General features: G+C 46.5%; 1 protein-coding gene and 1 long non-coding RNA gene across 4 annotated transcripts in view; both read right to left on the reverse strand.

Moving 5' to 3' along the window:
- Positions 1–19,644, reverse strand: part of FGF18 (fibroblast growth factor 18) — a 145,698-nt gene that overhangs the window by 93,831 nt on the left and 32,223 nt on the right. The gene's annotated exons all lie outside the window — the stretch shown is intronic.
- On the reverse strand, positions 7,930–17,979 carry LOC310759534. The gene is made up of 2 exons (XR_014546386.1): positions 17,057–17,979; positions 7,930–8,261 (listed from the first exon to the last, which is right to left on the reverse strand). It is a non-coding gene; the product is annotated as an uncharacterized lncRNA (long non-coding RNA).

A 19,644-nucleotide genomic window follows, 5' to 3' on the forward strand; every position in this document is an offset into this window, starting at 1 on the left:
GGTCTACTCTGCCTGTCAGAGGCTCTCTAGAATTTCCAAGGGAGTTTCTCACAACGGCTACTGGTGATCCATTCCTAAACTGGATATTCCAGAGATTTGAAACTGGGAAGATCAGTCTGCAAACCCAGCGTTCTTGCAACCGAGTCGCAATATGCCTCCCCTCTCTCTATTGCCTCCTCTGCATTGAATTTTGAAGTGTAAGCTCTTCGAGGCAGAGGCCTGTCTTTTTGTTATTACCTGCTAAATCAGTCTTTCTCAACCTGTGGGTCCCCAGATGTTGTTGAACTACAACTCCCATCACCCCTAACTAGCAAGGCCAGAGCTCAGGGATGATGGGAGTTGTAGTCCAACAACATCTGGGGACCCACAGGTTGAGAACCGCTGCTCTAAAGCATATGATACATTTGTGACACTAGAAAATCCGTTTCATTGTTCTGTCCTGAAAGGGAATGTTGCCCCAGAGCAGTCATCATGGCCGATGAGAGTGCACTGGCAACAACCACCACTTTGACGCCACATCCAACGAAAGAAAAGCATTAAACAACTTCTAGTACCTTGCTGCCTTGGAAGGTACCATTTTGTCATGACTTCATAAGAATCAGCAGCACATATATACCCCCACACATCATACCAACTTTGCACTTTCAAGCAGTGCTTTTTTTTCCTAAAAAAATGTTTAGGGGTACTCTCATTTTCCTACTCATATTGAAATACTGCTCCTCAATGAAGCCAAACTTAGGTTAGGGGTATGCGTACTTGCCAACAAAGGTCCATATAGTAAAAGCTATGGTTTTCCCAGTAGTGATGTATGGAAGTGAGAGCTGGACCATAAAGAAGGCTGATCGCCGAAGAATTGATGCTTTTGGATTATGGTGCTGGAGGAGACTCTTGAGAGTCCCATGGACTGCAAGAAGATCAAACCTATCCATTCTGAAGGAAATCAGCCCTGAGTGCTCACTGGAAGGACAGATCCTGAAGCTGAGGCTCCAATACTTTGGCCACCTCGTGAGAAAAAGAAGGCTCCCTGGAAAAGACCCTGATGTTGGGAAAGATGGAGGGCACAAGGAGAAGGGGACAACAGAGGACGAGATGGTTGGATAGTGTCTTCGAAGCTACAAACATGAGTCTGACCAAACTGCGGGAGGCAGTGGAAGACAGGAGTGCCTGGCGTGCTCTGGTCCATGGGGTCACGAAGAGTCGGACACGACTCAACGACTAAACAACAACAACAACAAAATGCGTACCCCTGTGTACCTCCAGAAAAGAAAGAAAGGAAGGAAGGAAGGAAGGAAGGAAGGAAGGAAGGAAGGAAGTCTGCGAATTTGTGCTGACTGTCTGCTGGGAGCAGCAAAGGGCACAGTTGGTAGAACTGATATAAATTAACATGTAAAAGTTGTGTGTGCGTTTTCCTTCTTCTGAATTATTTTCACAAGGTTTCCCAGCCCCCTTCATGGTATTCTGCTTTTCGCTGTCCCCATCCGTCATGCTAGATAGCCAGAAGTCGCAAAGAGGAAATTCATGACATCACTGCTTCGGTGAGACTAATGGAATCAATGATGTCAAAGAATGATACATTCCGCTCTGTGTTTCTTTATGCAAGGAAATCCTAGAGGATTTCACAGTGGGGGAAAAGAATCCGAAACAGTTACTTATGATTGATTTCTGTACGGAACACGACCCCGCCTCTCCACCACAAGCATGTTAACTGGGGAAATCAGCGCATATTTTCAGGCTTACCTCAATTTTCTTTTGAAGGTCAGAGTTCAGCTTTGCAAGCCCTCGATACCTAATGGGCTAATGATGTGTCCCTCTGTGTCTTTATGCGCCGGGTTTCTCGCCAGATGGTATTGCGATGCCATGAACTACATTTCAAATGCGCCAACCCACAGAAAGCATTGTGTACCAGGGCAAGCCCTCAGGACGGAGCTATTTATTAGTCCTGCGAGTGCTTCGCTCCTGGCGTACGAAACTCCATCCCCTCTTTATATCGGGTGTCCTGTCCTGTTCCACCTCCCTCACGAGATTAGCACCCACCGTGCAGGAAAATGGCGAATGCTGAGATAATGCCACAGGGGAACACTTGTCAGCTCGCTGGAAAAATGATCCGCAAACGCCAAATGCTATAAAAAACGAATGAATCTTCCCTCCTTCCTTCGTATGGAATCATTTACATATACCCCAAAATGCACAGAGAACGAGGAGGCCTTGCGTTCACCGAGGCCAGCTCTTTTTTCAAACGACCGAAGTCAACGAGCCTCTCCTGAGGTCTTTTCCTTGTGAAAATGAAACCCTCCCAGGAGAGGCTTGGAAGCCTGCGAGCTCCCACACATGAGAAAACTATCAATCATATTTATATACTAGATCGCCTACAGTACAGAGCATGTTAGCCACCCCTTTCCATCATGCTCCCTGACTGTGGAGTAGCGCTAAATACAGTATGAAGCAGAGAAGCCTGTGTTTGCATACGTCCGACGTCCGAAATCTCCCTGCCAGACAGCACAAATGATTCTGTACAGTTGGAACCTCGGTTTTCAAACATACAGTGGTACCTTGGGTTACATACGCTTCAGGTTACATATGCTTCAGGTTACAGACTCCGCTAACCCAGAAATAGTGCTTCAGGTTAAGAACTTTGCTTCAGGATGAGAACAGAAATTGTGCGGCAGCAGCAGGAGGCCCTATTAGCTAAAGTAGTGCTTCAGGTTAAGAACGGTTTCAGGTTAAGTACAGACCTCTGGAACGAATTAGGTACTTAACCTGAGGTACCACTATAATCCGTTCCGGAAGATCGTTCGGCTTCTGAAACGTTCGAAAACCGAGGATCAATGGGCTGGCTGCAAAGTCAATGAGGGGAAATGAAAAACGCGCCTCAGAAGCCATTTGATTTCCAGGGCATGTTTGAAAACGGAAGCAATTACTTCCGGGTTTTCGGCATCCGAGTTCCAAATTGTTTGGCTTCCAAAATGCTTGAAAACCGAAGTCCCACTGTACAGTGGTACCTCGGGTTAAGTACTTAATTTGTTCCATTTACCTTCCCGCTACAGCGGTACCTATTTATCTACTTACACTGGTATGCTTTCGAACTGCTAGGTTGGGAGGAGCTAGGACTGAGCAATGGGAGCTCACCCTGTCACAGGGATTTGAACCACCGACCTTCGAATCTGCAATCCCAAGAGGCTCAGTTGTTTAGACCACAGCGCCACCCGCGTCCCCTCACTCAGCAAGGACAACATCCTTGTCAACAGGCTGCAAGACTTCCTATGGTATTGCACTGTAAGTATTTCTGTCTCTGCTAAATCTTCAGTCACTCTTAAGATAGCTTTATGGCCTTTGACAATATTTGCCACAAAGGACACCAGCCTTACATCTGATGCTTCAACAGAGCAGTGAATAGTGCAATCCATATACTGTCGCTTTTGTGATAATATGCTTTCATTTTCTGGTGGAACCACCGACCTTCCAATCGACCCTCCCGCCACAGCGGTACCTATTTATCTACTTGCACTGGTGTGCTTTCGAACTGCTAGGTTGGCAGGAGCTGCGACAGAGCAACGGGAGCTCACTCTGTCGCAGGGATTCGAACCGCTGACCTTCCAATCGGCAAGCCCAAGAGGCTCAGTGGCTTAGACCACAGCGCCACCCGTGTCCCATAATACAGTGGTACCTCAGGTTACATACGCTTCAGGTTACAAACGCTTCAGGTTACAGACTCCGCTAACCCAGAAATAGTGCTTCAGGTTAAGTACTTTGCTTCAGGATGAGAACAGAAATTGTGCTCTGGCGGCGCGGCAGCAGCAGGAGGCCCCATTAGCTAAAGTGGTGCTTCAGGTTAAGAACAGTTTCAGGTTAAGTACGGACCTCCGGAACGAATTAAGTACTTAACCTGAGGTACCACTGTAATAATATTTATGCCCCACCCACCTGACTGGGTTGCCTCAGCCACTCTGGGTGGCTTCCAACAAAAATGAAAACATTAAAAAATTAAACATAAAAAAATTCCTTACACAGGCCTGCCTTCGGACGCCTTCTAAGGGTTGCATAGTTACTTATCTCCTTAGCTCAGGGGTCGCATAACTCCATACCCTCCAACATTTCTCCAATGAAAATAGGGACGCCCTAAAATACACCGGGCTCAAAGACATTCTATGCCTGCCTAACGGAACCTCCTTTAAGGATCTGAAAATCCACCTTTCTAAAAACAAACACAGCTATGAAGAAGGTGTATTTGTCCCTATCTCAAGCCCTGAGCAGGGTGTGCTCCATCTAACAAAAATCTTAAATGCCTAATGGTCTTGTTGTTGTTGTTGTGTGTGTGGGTTGTTGTTTTTTCTAGGTTCCTCCCGGTGCTGAGAGTTGGCATGGCCAGTTTTTATTCTACGACATTTTTAGGAAGAAAATCCCTCAATGGCGTGCTTTTAAAAAACAAACATGGAAGTGCTGACACATCCTTAACTGCAGCATCTTGAACATGATGCTGTAGTAAGGAAGCTCCTTGTGTGGCCCAGCGCAGAGATAAATAAAAGCTCTTTTGGCAGCTGCTTCTGACAAATCATAAGCCTTCAAATGCATAAATGCTAATGACAGCCCCAATGATTAGAGGTCTTAATGGTGCGCCAAGCTAAGATAATTCAGAGCAGAGGCAAGGGTCATCCCTTCTGAATAGGCAGGGGTGAGCAAGTTAAAGAAATCAATAGACACTCCTGATTTCTTCCAGGAGGAGAAGGGGCCCTGGTTAATTGTACAAACACTGGCTAACCATGATTAATTTCGGTATTGAATTTTCAAATAATTCAGACTGGCTCTTTACCACTTCCCTTAACCAGAGAATGTCCTAGCGTAAGGCACAATTTTCTCATAATAGCGTAGGACGCAACTCCAGCTCTTTGGAGAAGCAAAATAAATGTCACTTTAACCGACACTCCATGCACCACAAAGGCTGTGGCTTGGTTCTCAATCAAAATATCTTATTTGTCAGTCTCACAAGAGGCAGGGACATGTGAACACCGGCAGAGTCAACCCAGAATGGCGTTTGGCGTTGGACGGATTTTGTGCTGCATTACTTATTTTTCCCCTTCCCTCCCCCTGCTCTCTCTTCTCTGTTTTCACCATGTCTGGCCATGGTATGGGAACAGTTCCTCGAGAGACAATGGAGTGCGCCTTCAGGGGTGAAGCCAAACCGCTGCGTTAGCAAGCAGCAATAATAATAATAATTTATTATTTGTACCCCGCCCATCTGGCTGAGTTTCCCCAGCCACTCTGGGCGGCTTCCAACGAAGATTAAAAATACATTAAAGTGTCACGCATTAAAAACTTCCCTGAACACGGCTGCCTTCAGATGTTTTCTAAATGTCAGGTAGTTGTTTTTCTCTTTGACATCTGGTGGGAGGGCATTCAACGGGGCAGGTGCCACTACCGAGAAGGCCCTCTGCCTTGTTCCCTGTAGCTTTGCTTCTCGCAATGAGGGAACTGCCAGAAGGCCCTTGGTGTTGGACCTCAGCATCTGGGCAGAACGATGGGGATGGAGACACTCCTTCAGGTATACTGAAGCAAAATGACCTCCCTCAGGAACACAAACCTGGGCAGTATGTATGAGGGTCCTGGGCTGCCCAGATGGCAAGACCCCCCCCCCTCTCAGCCTCACTGATGTGGTCCACATGAAAGCAGAGTGTTAAGTTGTGGATGAACATATCAGACGACACAGCGATTCTTCAAACAGCTCTTGTTTATTCACAGGCCCAGAACTGGGCTGAAGGGTTCAGCCAACCTGCTTATATAGAGCTCAACTACAAAGCAACAGTAACAACTTTCTGTAACTATCCAATCACTGAACATCACTTTCAATTCCTTATTTGCATATGTGGACCTGAGTGAGAACCATCTACAGTATCCCCCTGCTGGCCAGGGTGAGAACTTCAGTACATAACACCGAGCTATACATTTGGCACCAGCTTGGCTGCAGGAATTCCCGGAAGGAGGCGTACAAGATGCCATCCAACCATCTTTGGGATTCCACTCCAGATTTGTGGGAACAGGAATGGAGTAAGTAATAAGACCCAAGCTATGACATCTCTTCCTCCTGTTCCCCAACAATGTACACACTCTGCCAATTGAGGCACACAGAGGCACACAGGCTAGCCCTGCCAGGCTCTGCGACAACAGTGAACATGATCAAAGTGTCCTTGTAATATTTGCCTTCTCCTGAGGAGGAAAGTTGAACATGCAGAAGCAGACAACTCTCCTGGTGGACAGTGTTGATCCTTTGCTGGCTGCATGCATTCAAAACTCCGCTATTTTTCTCCAGCCCACAAGTGACTTTAAGGCGGTTGGTCAACAGCTAGGAGCCACCAGCCATTAAAGGTCATTCAAAAAGTGCATTTATCTTTAAAAGGCCTATACAACAGTCTTAAAGGATTGTTCCATATAACTAAAGAGGCATTTTCTAGCTATATAGCTGTTCAGGGGGTGATTAGAAGTTGGAAAATAGGATAAAACAGAGATAGGTAGATGAATACATAGATAGATAGATAGATAGATAGATGAGTCGATTATATAAACACTCATATATATCCAAAAACAGCAAGTAAAGACTAGAATGGCTGGGAAATCTTGTCTCCCCTTATTTTCACCTTTTATTATATTTTACTGGGCTTGACACAGATGATGTCAAGGTCAAGGTTTCTTCATATGAAGGAACTGTGTGCATTTTGGTTACAGCCAACTAAGCTGAGACTAGAATCAGCTTTATAGTGTGGGGCCATCAACAGACTGGCTACTCAGCCACAAACAACAAAGAGTCCTATGGCACCCTAAACACTAGGGTAAATGGTTAAGGGGCCCCTGACCATTAGGTCCAGTTGTGACTGACTCTGGGGTTACGGCACTCATCTCGCTTTATTGGCCAAGGGAGCCGGCGTACAGCTTCCGGGTCATGTGGCCAGCATGACTAACCCACTTCTAATGAACCAGAACAGTGCACGGAAATGCCGTTTACCTTCCTGCCGGAGTGGTAGCTATTTATCTACTTGCACTTTGACATACCTTTGAACTGCTAGGTTGGCAGGAGCAGGGACCGAGCAACGGGAGCTCACTCCGTCGCGGGGATTCGAACTGCCGACCTTTTGATCGGAAAGTCCTAGGCTCTGTGGTTTAACCCACAGCGCCACCCGCGTCCCCAAACATTAGGGTATAATGGCATAAAAAGATTTCCTGGAGAAAAGCACGTCTTTCACACATTCAAAAGAAGCTAGTTACTCCTTGCTAAAATATTAAGAGGCGTACATTTTTTTGTGGTGAAGCCACAGTCTCATGCCAAGCCTAGCAAAGTGAAACAAAGTCATGTCTCACTGAAATATTTGCACCACCTTGGGTTGAATTTTACTACATACCACCATGTACCAAGCGATCATTCACAGCTGCTGTCGCTGAGCATCTTCTCTGTGATACACGGCACAGGAAGAGGTCTGTCGTTATCTAATAAAGGAGTGGGGAACCTCAAGCCCAGGAGCCAACATCTCTTGCTCCGCCCACTTTTAGCTCTGGCCCCACCCACACTGGTATGCGGTCCCTGGAGAGTTGCCCAGTTGCCTCTGGCTGCAAATGTTCCCGCACAACTCCTGAGAAAGCTTGCGATTTGTTAGGAGATTTGTTATGTACTGAGTTGAATAGGATCCAAAATGCAGCAGTCTGATTGGTCCTAGAACAATAGGGTTCAGAATGCAGCAGTCTGATTGGTCCACAGGAGCCACCCAATCCAGCTCCAGGTGGAAGTGAATCCACAACCTGATTGGCCTGCAGGAGAATCCCGGATTTAGCCAATCACGCGCGGCCCATTGTGTAAATAATGTATATAAAGCAGACATTCTGGAGGAACTTCCTCCTCACCACTATGAGCTGAATAAAGAGCATGAAATCCACTCTCGACTCCGAGTATATTTCAAGATTGCAGTTCTTTTCCATTTATTTCTTCAGAATAAATCCCGCCAACAATCTTTGTAAACAAACAACGATATGCAAAACTAAGCAACTAATATTTTAAAAATAAAAATAAAAATTAATGCTTGGTCTGGACCTTCACTTTGATCCTCAATGTGGCTGACTGGCTGTGGAGCTGATGCAGTTAGCTCAGGGAGTTAAAGCCAGCATAGACCCTGTTTCAGCCTGGCACAGATTTCTTCAGAAGTGAAAACCCGCTACCTGGCCTCGGTGTTGCTCAGATTCTTGGCACAGACTAGATTCTGCTGCATGCTGGGGAAATCAGACTCCTGGAAAGAAATGAAAACCGACGGGTGTTGTTGTTTTTCCCCCCTCCTTTCCAAAAATTTATTTGAAAAAATAAAATTCAATATATATGCAGGTCCTTTGCTAATAGGACACACAAACTCTTCTACAAATATCATAACAATAAAGCATCAAGAGGCAGATCCTGACTCACTCAATAATAATAATAATAATTTAATATTTATACCCCACCCATCTGGCTGGGTCCCCCCAGCCACTCTGGGCGGCTTCCAACAAAACACTAAAATACAATAACCTATTAAACATTAAAAGCTTCCCTAAACAGGGCTGCCTTTAGATGTCTTCTAAAAGTTTGGTGGGACGCGGGTGGCACTCTGGGTAAAACCTCAGTGCCTAGGGCTTGCCGATTGCATGGTCGGCGGTTCGAATCCCCGCGGCGGGGTGAGCTCCCGTCTTTCGGTCCCAGCTCCTGCCCACCTAGCAGTTTGAAAGCACCCTTAAGTGCAAGTAGATAAATAGGTACCGCTTTATAGCGGGAAGGTAAACGGCGTTTCCGTGTGCTGCGCTGGTGCAGGCTCGCCAGAGCAGCTTCATCACGCTGGCCACGTGACCCCGAAGTGTCTCCGGACAGCGCTGGCCCCCGGCCTCTTAAGTGAGATGGGCGCACAACCCTAGAGTCGGACACAACTGGCCCGTACGGGCAGGGGTACCTTTACCTTTACCTTTAAAAGTTTGGTAGTTATTTTTCTCTTTGACAATTGGTGGGAGGGCGTTTCACAGGGCGGGCGCTACTACCGAGAAGGCCCTCTGCCTGGTTCCCTGTAACTTGGCTTCTCGCAGCGAGGGAACCGCCAGAAGGCCCTCGGCGCTGGACCTCAGTGTCTGGGCAGAACGATGGAGGTGGAGACACTCCTTCAGGTATACTGGACCGAGGCCGTTTAGGGCTTTAAAGGTCCGCACCAACACTTTGAATTGTGCTCGGAAACGTACTGGGAGCCAGTGTAGGTCTTTCAAGACCGGTGTTATATGGTCTTGGCGGCCACTCCCAGTCACCAGTCTAGCTGCCGCATTCTGGATTAATTGTAGTTTCCGGGTCACCTTCAAAGGTAGCCCCACACAGAGCGCGTTGCAGTAGTCCAAGCGAGAGATAACCAGAGCATGCACCACTCTGGCGAGAGAGTCCACGGGCAGGTAGGGTCTCAGCCTGCGTACCAGATGGAGCTGATAAACAGCTGTCCTGGACACAGAATTGACCTGTGCCTCCATGGACAGCTGTGAGCCCAAAATTACTCCCAGGCTGCGCACCTGGTCCTTCAGGGGCACAGTTACCCCATTCAGGACCAGGAAGTCTTCCACACCTGCCTGCCTCCTGTCCCCCCAAAACAGTACTTCTGTCTTGTCAGGATTCAACCTCACTCTGTTAGCCGCCATCCATCCTCCAACCGCCTCCAGACAATGGGTCGACCATCACCCGCTGGACAAAGGTCACCATGGTAGGATTTGCAGATTGCTGTAGCTACCGGGGGGGGGGGCTAGCCAGGTTTCCCCCCCCCCCCAGTTGAAGCTTCCAGAGGGGTGCCATTGAGGCTCCCAGCGTGTATATGTATGCAAATGCATTGGGTGGGAGCTAAGCTGGGTCTTTGACCCGGTGAAATAAAGTCTAGTTTCGCCCCTGGATTTGCACTCACAGCTTTTGCATGAGTCGCCTAGCTTGCATAGTGATATTGATGGGAGAAATCAATCGTGCAATCCAGTTAGCCCACAATACTGCTGCCCTACAGAGAATCTGGCCACCAAACAGGTGTCCTTTTTGATGTCAGCAGTGGCCATGCAAGAACTGAGTCTAAGCACAAACCCTGGCAAGCTGAACAGCAGTGGCAAGACTGGGCAAGGGAGACTTAAGTTACTAGCTCTCTGCCCCTGCCAACTTCTCCTGGCAAAGTGCGGCCAGGCTCTCACCCAAGTCTTTAAAGTGATGGAGCGAGGCAGGCCAAGCTAAACAAACCTTTAGCCTCTGGTGGGTTGCAAATGGCTGAAACGTATATGAGTGGAAGGAGTACAGCACAAGTCATTCTTGTCCTGGTGCAAAGCCACAGCTCACAACGCTCCATCCTATCCATTTTGGTCATGCACTGCAGACCATAGGATTGGACTCTTAGGCTCTCTGATTCCAAATGAACTGAATCACAGGGGATTGCAAGTCACATTTTTTATTTAAAAAAATTAATTTACTGATGCCATTCAAAGCTGAAAAAAAACAGAATAAAAGTGAACTGGGTAAATAATAATAATAACTTTTTAAATGACATCTTGGAAGGCTGCCTCAGTTTTAATAGGATAGGGGTAGGCAAACTAAGGCCCAGTCGCCTTCTAAATCCGGCCTGGAATCAGCATATTTTTACATGAGTAGAATGTGTCCTTTTATTTAAAATGCATCTGTGCTTTTAAGATTTGGTTCTTTAGTTCATCGGCCGTGTTTCTGCCTTTGTGAGGCAGATAGACTCCAGGGAGAAAAACGTGTTTGTCTAGAACAGCCTTTCTCAACCTGTGGGTCCCCAGATGTTGTTGAACTACAACTCCCATCGCCCCTAGCTAGCAAGGCCAGAGCTCAGGGATGATGGGAGTTGAGGGATGATTGGAGTTGTAGTCCGACAACATCTGGGGACCCACAGGTTGAGAACCGCTGGTCTAGAACATGGGTAGACAAACTAAGGCACGGGGGCCGGATCCAGCCCAATCACCTTCTAAATCTGACCTGCGGACAATCAGCGTGTTTTTACATGAGCAGAACGTGTGTTTTTATTTACAATGCATCTCTGGGTTATTTGTGGGGCCTGCCTGGTGTTTTTACATGAGTAGAATGTGTGCTTTTATTTACAATGCATCTCTGGGTTATTTGTGGGGCCTGCCTGGTGTTTTTACATGAGTAGAATGTGTGCTTTTATTTAAAATGCATCTCTGGGTTATTTGTGGGGCATGGGAATCCAGGATAGTGAATTGTCTACGCTCTCCAGGCTTACAGGAGGGGGTTTTCCAGCTTCAGTTCCCTGGATCTGTGACAAACTACAGTTCCCAGGTCTCTTTGGGAGACATCATGTGCTCTAAATGTGCGGATGGTGCAAACACAGCCTGAGACTTGGGGAGTCGCACTGTAGGCAATATTGAACTAGATGAACTAACAGTCTGATTAAGGAGCCTTTCTATTTGCGCATAATAACCACACTAGTTTTACACCCGTGCCGTCTAACATTACTGATGGCTAGCGTGTTGGAAGCACAGAATATTTATTTTTTAATAAAATAATAATAATGCAATAAAAAACTATCCCAGAGCAAAGTCTGGGTTTGGAAAATTCTCAGCCTTTTTTGCTTTGTTTTTGTTTTTTTAACTTCTTACTATCAGAATAAAACAGCAGAGCAGACGAAGAGGGAAATCCTTCCTTTGCTTGGTTAATTTTTAAATGCCAGTTACCTTGAACTGAGCCTAAACAAGCAACTGTGAATGGAAACAGGTGGCAAAGGTTCCCATTATTCTCAGCTTTTTTCGCTCCCTCCGGACACTGCGTCCCCTAAGTGTGCATTAGACTAATCGCTTTTATCCCAACAGGCTACCATCTATTTTAGGCGATATTTATGTTATCCTGTTTTCACAAAGGACAGGGGGGAAAATACATCCAGCCAGTTTTGATGCTACAGACTTGGGTGCGGGGCATGCACAGAGGTAGTTACTGATGCTCGGAGTCAGGTGCCGCGTTTAATTGCTTTCATTTGGCGACATCCCTGTGCAATTACACGGCAACACAGGTACACAGTGCAGAAGGAGTTTGGATTCTTGTACTGAAAACCACAAAAGGTGGTGATTCTCTGTAGGACTCGAACCAATGGCTTCAAGTTACAAGAAAGGAGATTCTGACTAAACATCAGGAAAAACTTTCTGAGAGTAAGAGCTGTTCCACAGTAGAACGGACTCCCTAAGGAGGTTGTGAACTCTCCTTCCTTGGAAGTTGGCAAGCAGAGGTTGGAGGCCCACCTGCCATGGATGCTTTAGCTGAGATTCCTGCAATGCAGGGGGTTGGACTCATAGCTGTCAACCGTCCCTTATTTAGTGGGAAACTCCCTTATCCCAGTGCTGTTTCCCACTGCTGTCCCTTATTGATGATGTCCCTTAAATTTCCCGGATTTCAAAGGAAGCAGCTCCTCTCCCTCCCTCCCTCCCTGCCAGCCAGGGAAGAGGGAGGCTCCAGCTGTGTTGCTTGGCTGCGTTGCTCACCCAATAAGGAGTCTAAGAACGACTGGGGGGTGGAGCTTGCATGCCTTGTGCCGGTCAAATCGGCCGCGTTGCCTGGGGACTCGCCTTTGCTCAGCGCTTCCCAGCGGAGAGGTGACGGTGGTTTTCCTTGCTGCATCCCCTTTGCCGGGTTGCTGCGCTGTGGGAACCACCACTTGAGGCTTCGTTTGGCTGCTGGCTGGGCTTTCTGCCTTTGGCTCGGAGGGGCTCAGAGGTTGATCATACCTGTGCTCTGAAAATCCCTTATTTTGGCTGCTGATCCCTTATTTTTGAGGCTGCTGGTCCCTTATTTTCAAATCTGTAAGTTGACAGCTATGGTTGGACTAGATAACCCTCGGGGTCCCTTCCAACTCTACAATTCTATGATTCTGTAAATGTGAAGTAAGAAGTGCCCCTCTAGAGAACATAGGAAACGCAAGGGCCACATTTCCATCTGAGCAACCTTCTAGAGATTCCCAGTGGTTCCTGATTGGTTGTCTGCAGACCCCCAGGGAGTCCACGTAACCCACCCAGGGGTCCATGGCACATACCCATCATCTGCCCAGGACATCCCGTTTTCGAGGGCCCACCTGCTGAGACCGTGTGGCTGCCGCCTTCTGGAGTCAGTTGAGCTGTGCCCGGGGTGGGCTTTCAGGGCTGTGGCAGCGCCTCCTTCTTCTCACAGCCAGCAAAGGGATGCCCGCCCTGGACGGAACTCCCGCCGGCTGCAGCCCAGACTTTCCCCAGCCCATGCCAGTCCTTCCCCAAGGCATCCCTCCCAGCCAAGGAGAGGCGACCAGGAAAGGGCTGCACTTGGAACCTCGGCCTGTTCTCCTGCTGGAGCTGTGGCTCCAGCGCTGCTGGGACGCTGCCAAGGAGTGCCATCTCTGCTGCCACAGGGAGTTTGCAGCGCTAAGAGGGCAACCACAGTGACTGCCAGGCAACCTCCATGAGGAACAGGGTCACAGTGAGCGAAGTCTGCATGTTGCCTCCCATGCAATGCCCACAATGAGGTTGTTGTTGTTTAGTTGTTTAGTCGTGTCCGACTCTTCGTGACCCCATGGACCAGAGCACGCCAGGCACTTCTGTCTTCCACTGCCTCCCGCAATTTGGTCAAACTCATGCTGGTAGCTTCGACAACACTGTCCAGCCATCTCGTCCTCTGTCGTCCCCTTCTCCTTGTGCCCTCCATCTTTCCCAACATCAGGGTCTTTTACAGGGAGTTTTCTCTTCTCATGAGGTGGCCAAAGTCTTGGAGCCTCAGCTTCACGATCTGTCCTTCCAGTGAGCACTCAGGGCTGATTTCTTTAAGAATGGATAGGTTTGATCTTCTTGCAGTCCACGGGACTCTCAAGAGTCTCCTCCAGCACCATAATTCAAAAGCACCAATTCTTCGGCGATCAGCCTTCTTTATGGTCCAGCTCTCACTTCCATACCTCACTACTGGGAAAACAATGAGGTTAGGGGGAGCAATTCATGCCTTGCCCTGGGCACCGGCAATGCACACTACGCCACTGAAGGCAAGGGCTCCTTTTCCTTTAGATGAGGTCATTTGAACAGACACAGCAGATAGGGGGATGGTGCACTGTTCAAAATTCCCTCTGCTGACAAAATTAGGGAAAAGACAGGAACCTAGACTTCCTTTCCTTCTGGTCCCCCTAATGCAGTTAGAGTGCTTTCCTCCACTCCTTCAACTGCTCCAGTTCACATCTTACACCTCAACACGTCAAACTATACCGGGCGTCAGGGCAAGCCATCGCACCAACATGTAGAATATCGGGTTTATCAATCTATTGATTGCAGTGAGGCTGTTTATTATTCTGATCTCACCTAGAAGGAAGTCTAGCCAATCGAAGTAAGGTCATGACCACAGGGTAATAAACCGGTACTACATTAATCATAATTTACTTTACAGAGGATCAATACCAAATTGTGCTCTGTAGCACACAATACTTTACAACGTTGCACCCGGCGATTAAGGCCACCCAAAGACAGTTCTGTATCTTATGCAGCAAAGCACAAATTCAAGCATAACACCTAATGAAATTTGTTAACTAGCTCACTGATGCAATCTGCTATTTTCTTTTATATCTGTCACAGAAAGCTGGCTTATCCTTGCTTTCCCATTTAGCAGCTATATCTGTTTTACCAGCTGTTTCATTTTTTAAAGAGTCCTAGACCACATAATTAAATTTTCCTTTATGACAACTGACAGGACAGTTATTGGAACTAATGGAATTCCATATCCTGTTATCTCCTTGATTGCACCAGTGATTTAAGATGCAAGATTTCAGGACTGTGGAGACAGCAATCCCAGCTGTATCCGGATACAGGCACAGTGAGCGTTGGCCAATGCTATTATATATAGCTGATGGAACCTCAAGTTGCAATATAGTGAACAGAAAACAATCACAGCGCCTTAACTTCTCAATTCACACCGAAACAAAAGTGATGTACAGCCATATCCTATCTGGATTAACACAATACATTTTACATACATGCCTACAATAATTAACTTACTTTTTAGGAATGCATGTGAATATTCACCTGAATACAATCTGAATGCTCGTGGCTTATGCAATTTATTGATGTATTCGTTATTGCTTTCATTTTAACTAATATCCTAGCAATACTATCATTAGTTTTTGAATTATGGTGCTGGAGGAGACTCTTGAGAGTCCCATGGACTGCAAGAAGATCAAACCTCTCCATTCTGAAGGAAATCAGCCCTGAGTGCTCACTGGAAGGACAGATCGTGAAGCTGAGACTCCAAAACTTTGGCCACCTCATGAGAAGAGAAGACTCCCTGGAAAAGGCCCTGATGTTGGGAAAGATGGAGGGCACAAGGAGAAGGGGACGACAGAGGACGAGATGGTTGGACCGTGTTCTCAAAGCTACCAGCATGAGTTTGACCAAACTGCGGGAGGCAGTGGAAGGCAGGAGTGCCTGGCGTGCTCTGGTCCACGGGGTCACGAAGAGTCAGACACAACTAAACGACTAAACAACAACAACAACACTATCATTAGTAGGAATAGTCGCTGAACTGTATATTAGCTTATAGATGGGAATACTTTGCAGCTACAGTCAGAATAGATCCGCTGAAAGCATGCCTCCCATTGATTTCAATGGGTCTTCTGCTCCATATATGACAATGCCTGGATCCATCCAATTCAATAGTAATAACAATTAGGTTGTATTAATGGTGGCTGTACACTAGCAGAAAACACTTCCGCTTCTGAAAGGCAGAGCTCCTAATCTTCCCCAATCTTCCTTTCCATTACAACCCTACTCCATGTCTCCTTCCCATTTTTTATCCTTTTCTTTTTTTAAGTAAAACGCCATCACCGGGAGGGAAATCCCTAAACCAGTAGGGTCTTCACTAATTAGACAGATGCCTTCCTATGCTGCCTAAGATTCCTGCTTAGAATTTTCTCTTTCAGCAATCCTCTTAGATGCATTTGTTTCGAATGCTTTAATTTTGTTTTTATTGACAGCTTTGTACATATTTGCTTTTAATTTCTTTTGTGTATTTTAGTCATGTTTATAATTCAGCTTGGAGACTATACAGCATTTTATTTTATTTTTGAGCAGTTGGTTTATAAATTTTCTAAATAAATAAATAAATTTTGCCACTGCCAATTAAAATGTGCACCCTGCCAATTAAAGCTATGGTTGGGTAATCTAACACTCAAATCAACATAGCTATAATACTTTGCCAACCTTTGTTTCAGAATGGGTAGTTTGGTGCCATATTGGGAGTGGACTTACGAGATCATTGTCTATTTCTTTTGAATTTTTTAAATCTCTCAGATTTCCCTACATGTGGGATAAACAACACGTTTAAGTCTAATTAATGCATGAAGGGGTTAATACCATAGGAGTAAGGTGTCCTGTCAAGCTTACCTCACCTTGGGAGGAACTGAATATCAGGCCTCTTGTTCTCTTCCAGTCTACCTGAGATGCTCAGGCTATAAAGAAGTTTGAGATGATTGCTCCAAGCTCAAACCACATGGCTCTAACAAGCCTTTCTTTAGTTCCTACACCAGTAATTCAGGAACTTTCATCACTGTAACTAAGACAAGTTTTACTGACTATGCAACATTTTCTCAATGTTTTATGGAAACGCACAGGAATCCGACCTTTAGAGAGTTTGTAAGCAAACCATTTTTAATTTACCAAACATGTAGTCTTTTTCTATACAGTGGTACCTCGGTTTAAGAACAGTCCGGTTTAAGAACAATTCGGTTTACAAACTCTGCAAACCCAGAAATAGTGTCCCGGTTTGAGAACTTTACCTTGGTCTAAGAACAGAATCCGAACAGTGGAAGGGCACCGGCGGCGGGAGGCCTCATTAGGGAAAGAGAGGCTCAGTTTAAGAACGGACTTCCGGAACGGATTAAGTTCGGAAACCAAGCTCCCACTGTACTAGCAGAAAAGGGAAACTTTGGAACAAGCTTAGAAGGGCATATGTTAAAGGTCTAACAGCCTGTATTTCCACACTTTGCCTTGCTGCATGTTTTGTGATTCAAAATATTTGCTGAGGTTCTCTCACCAAAGAATCGTTGACCCTAACTTGGATCTTGGCATCCAGGAATTCTCCTTTTATATCTATTTTTTTACCCTTGCAACCAACACATATTCACCCCTTTCATGGGGCCATCTGTCCCAGTGGTGCCTTATATTATGGGATGTTATAGCAGGGCTTTCCAGTCCCCCAAAATCAGTGAGCTGTAGTGACCACGGCTGTCTGGCGACGCTTTCAACTCTCTCTAGCCTCTGAGGGAACAGGTTTAGCGCAGCCCTAATCCATCCAAACTTACAATATCGAAAACATTCCACACTGTTACTATGGCGCAGGAACCCTTCCGAGTGGTTAAGTAGAACTAAAAGGCTTCTAGTCTGTAACACCTGTGGCTGGTTCAAAGCCTTCATCAGCCCTTCACAACAGCCGAGAGTATAACAAACACGGCATTGGACACGACGCAGAACCAAAAGGTCAGAATATATGTTTCTATCTCTTTCGAAAAAGCAACCTGAAGTCTCAGAGCTCAATAGCCTATATGAGGAAAGGATTATGGAGGCAGCCATCCTTTTTTACCTCATTTGCTTTACAGGGACACTGTATGGGAAAATAAGATGGCTGCCCTCATAAGTACGAAGGGGGAGCCATTTTTTTTCTCTACTCATTTACCCAAGAGCATAGCTGTCAACCTTCCCTTTTTTTGCAGGAAATTCCCTTATTTCAGTGCCGTTTCCCGCTGCTTCCCGCTGCTATCCCGGATTGTTAGATATCCCGTAGACTGTCCCTGGGACAGGTGAGGTTTCTGGTCCCTTATTTTCGAGGCTGCTGATCCCTTATTTTCAAATCCGAAAGTTGACAGCTATACCCAAGAGCCAGTGGCATTTTCAAAATGCTTCTTACGCAAATCATTTCAAAGAGTGCAGCAACCACCGAGCTGCTCCAGGCAGCCCCAAACTGTGAAGAAAGGAAACAACAGGATCCTGCGCCGCTTTTCCTGATCCCGTCACCCGAGCTCCCAGGGACCTTTAGTAAACAAAGGATGTGTTCTGTCGATAGGCCATGTCCCCTCCCTCAGTTTATTCAGCTGAACCATGCCATATAGCCTGCCAGTACAGATGTCTGGAGCATATTACTGTTACTGTAATAATTATTTATTGATAAGGATTTCCAACGTATAATTCATTATTCATGGTTTACCTGGAGATGCTTCTTTAATACCATTACAGGCTACGCCAGCAAGTAAAATAATCTAAAGCACTTTGTTGCCACGCTGCCATCAGATTGGTAACATATTCCCCATTGGAAAACACTGCATATCATCAGCATAAAAGCATTGGGAGAAAACACCCTCATTGATCCAACCCTTCCTTTCAGGACTAGAACTACAGTACCCCATTTTCAAGGTTTCATAGAATCATGGAGATGGAAAGAACCAGAAGGGTCAAAATAATCCAACACTCTGCAATGAGGGTGTTATGTACTAAGTTGAATAGGATTCAGAATGCAGCAGTCTGATTGGTCCTAGAACAATAGGATCCAAAATGCAGCAGTCTGATTGGTCCTAGAACAATGCAGCAGTATGATTGGTCCGCAGGAGCCACCCAATCCAGCTCCAGGTGGAAGTGAATCTACAACCTGATTGGCCTACAGGAGAATCCCAGAATTAGCCAATCACGTGCAGCGCATTGTATAAATAATGTATATAAAGCAGATATCGTGGGGGAAATTCCATTCCTCCTCACCACTATGAGCTGAATAAAGAGCATAAATCCACTCTCAACTCCGAGTATATTTCAGAGGGAATCTTTTTGCCCAATTCAGGGCTGGAATCCACAGCCCTGAGATTAAAAGTATTGTGCTCTACCAATTGAGCTACCCGAGCAATGGTGGTGGAGCAGGTCTATAAGCAGGAAGAGTGGAGGCTGGTCCATTGGGGCAAATGGGGCACTGCCCTTCCCAACCTCACTCTGACCTCAGCTAGCCCCAACCCGCCTGTCTTCTGATTTGCTCCCATTTCAAGGGGGTGGGGCTTTGCCTGTCAATTAGCTCTGGCTCCACCCACTATTGGTCTCCCGCCCTACCAGTGGGCACCAGCACCGAGCACAAAGAGTTGCCTATAGACAGAGGTGGATTTTGGGCAGCGTGACCAGTTCTGTTGCACTGGGCAGCACTGAGCCTTGGGTGGCCGCAATAGAGCATCGCAACCTTGGATCTAGTGGATTGAGCAGAATGTAAGGCGAGAGGTGGGGGCACATAATTTTGGCCTTGCACAGTGTTAAGTTGTGGGTGAACATATCAGACGACACAGCGATTCTTCAAACAGCTCTTGTTTATTCACAGGCCCAGAACTGGACTGAAGGGTTCAGCCAACCTGCTTATATAGAGCTCAACTACAAAGCAACAGTAACAACTTTCTGTAACTATCCAATCACTGAACGTCACTTTCAACTCCTTATTTGCATATGTGGACCTGAGTGAAAACTATCCACAGTATCCCCCTGCTGGCCCAGGGTGAGAACTTCAGTACAGGGTGCCAATGAATTTGAAACACAGTGCCCCCTTTCACTTGAGAGAATGGAGTCTCTTGCTCAGGCCACTTAGATTTACATACTTTTCAC

This window comes from Podarcis filfolensis (genome assembly GCF_964270895.1).
Source record: "Podarcis filfolensis genome assembly, chromosome: 3".
Lineage (NCBI taxonomy): Eukaryota > Metazoa > Chordata > Lepidosauria > Squamata > Lacertidae > Podarcis > Podarcis filfolensis.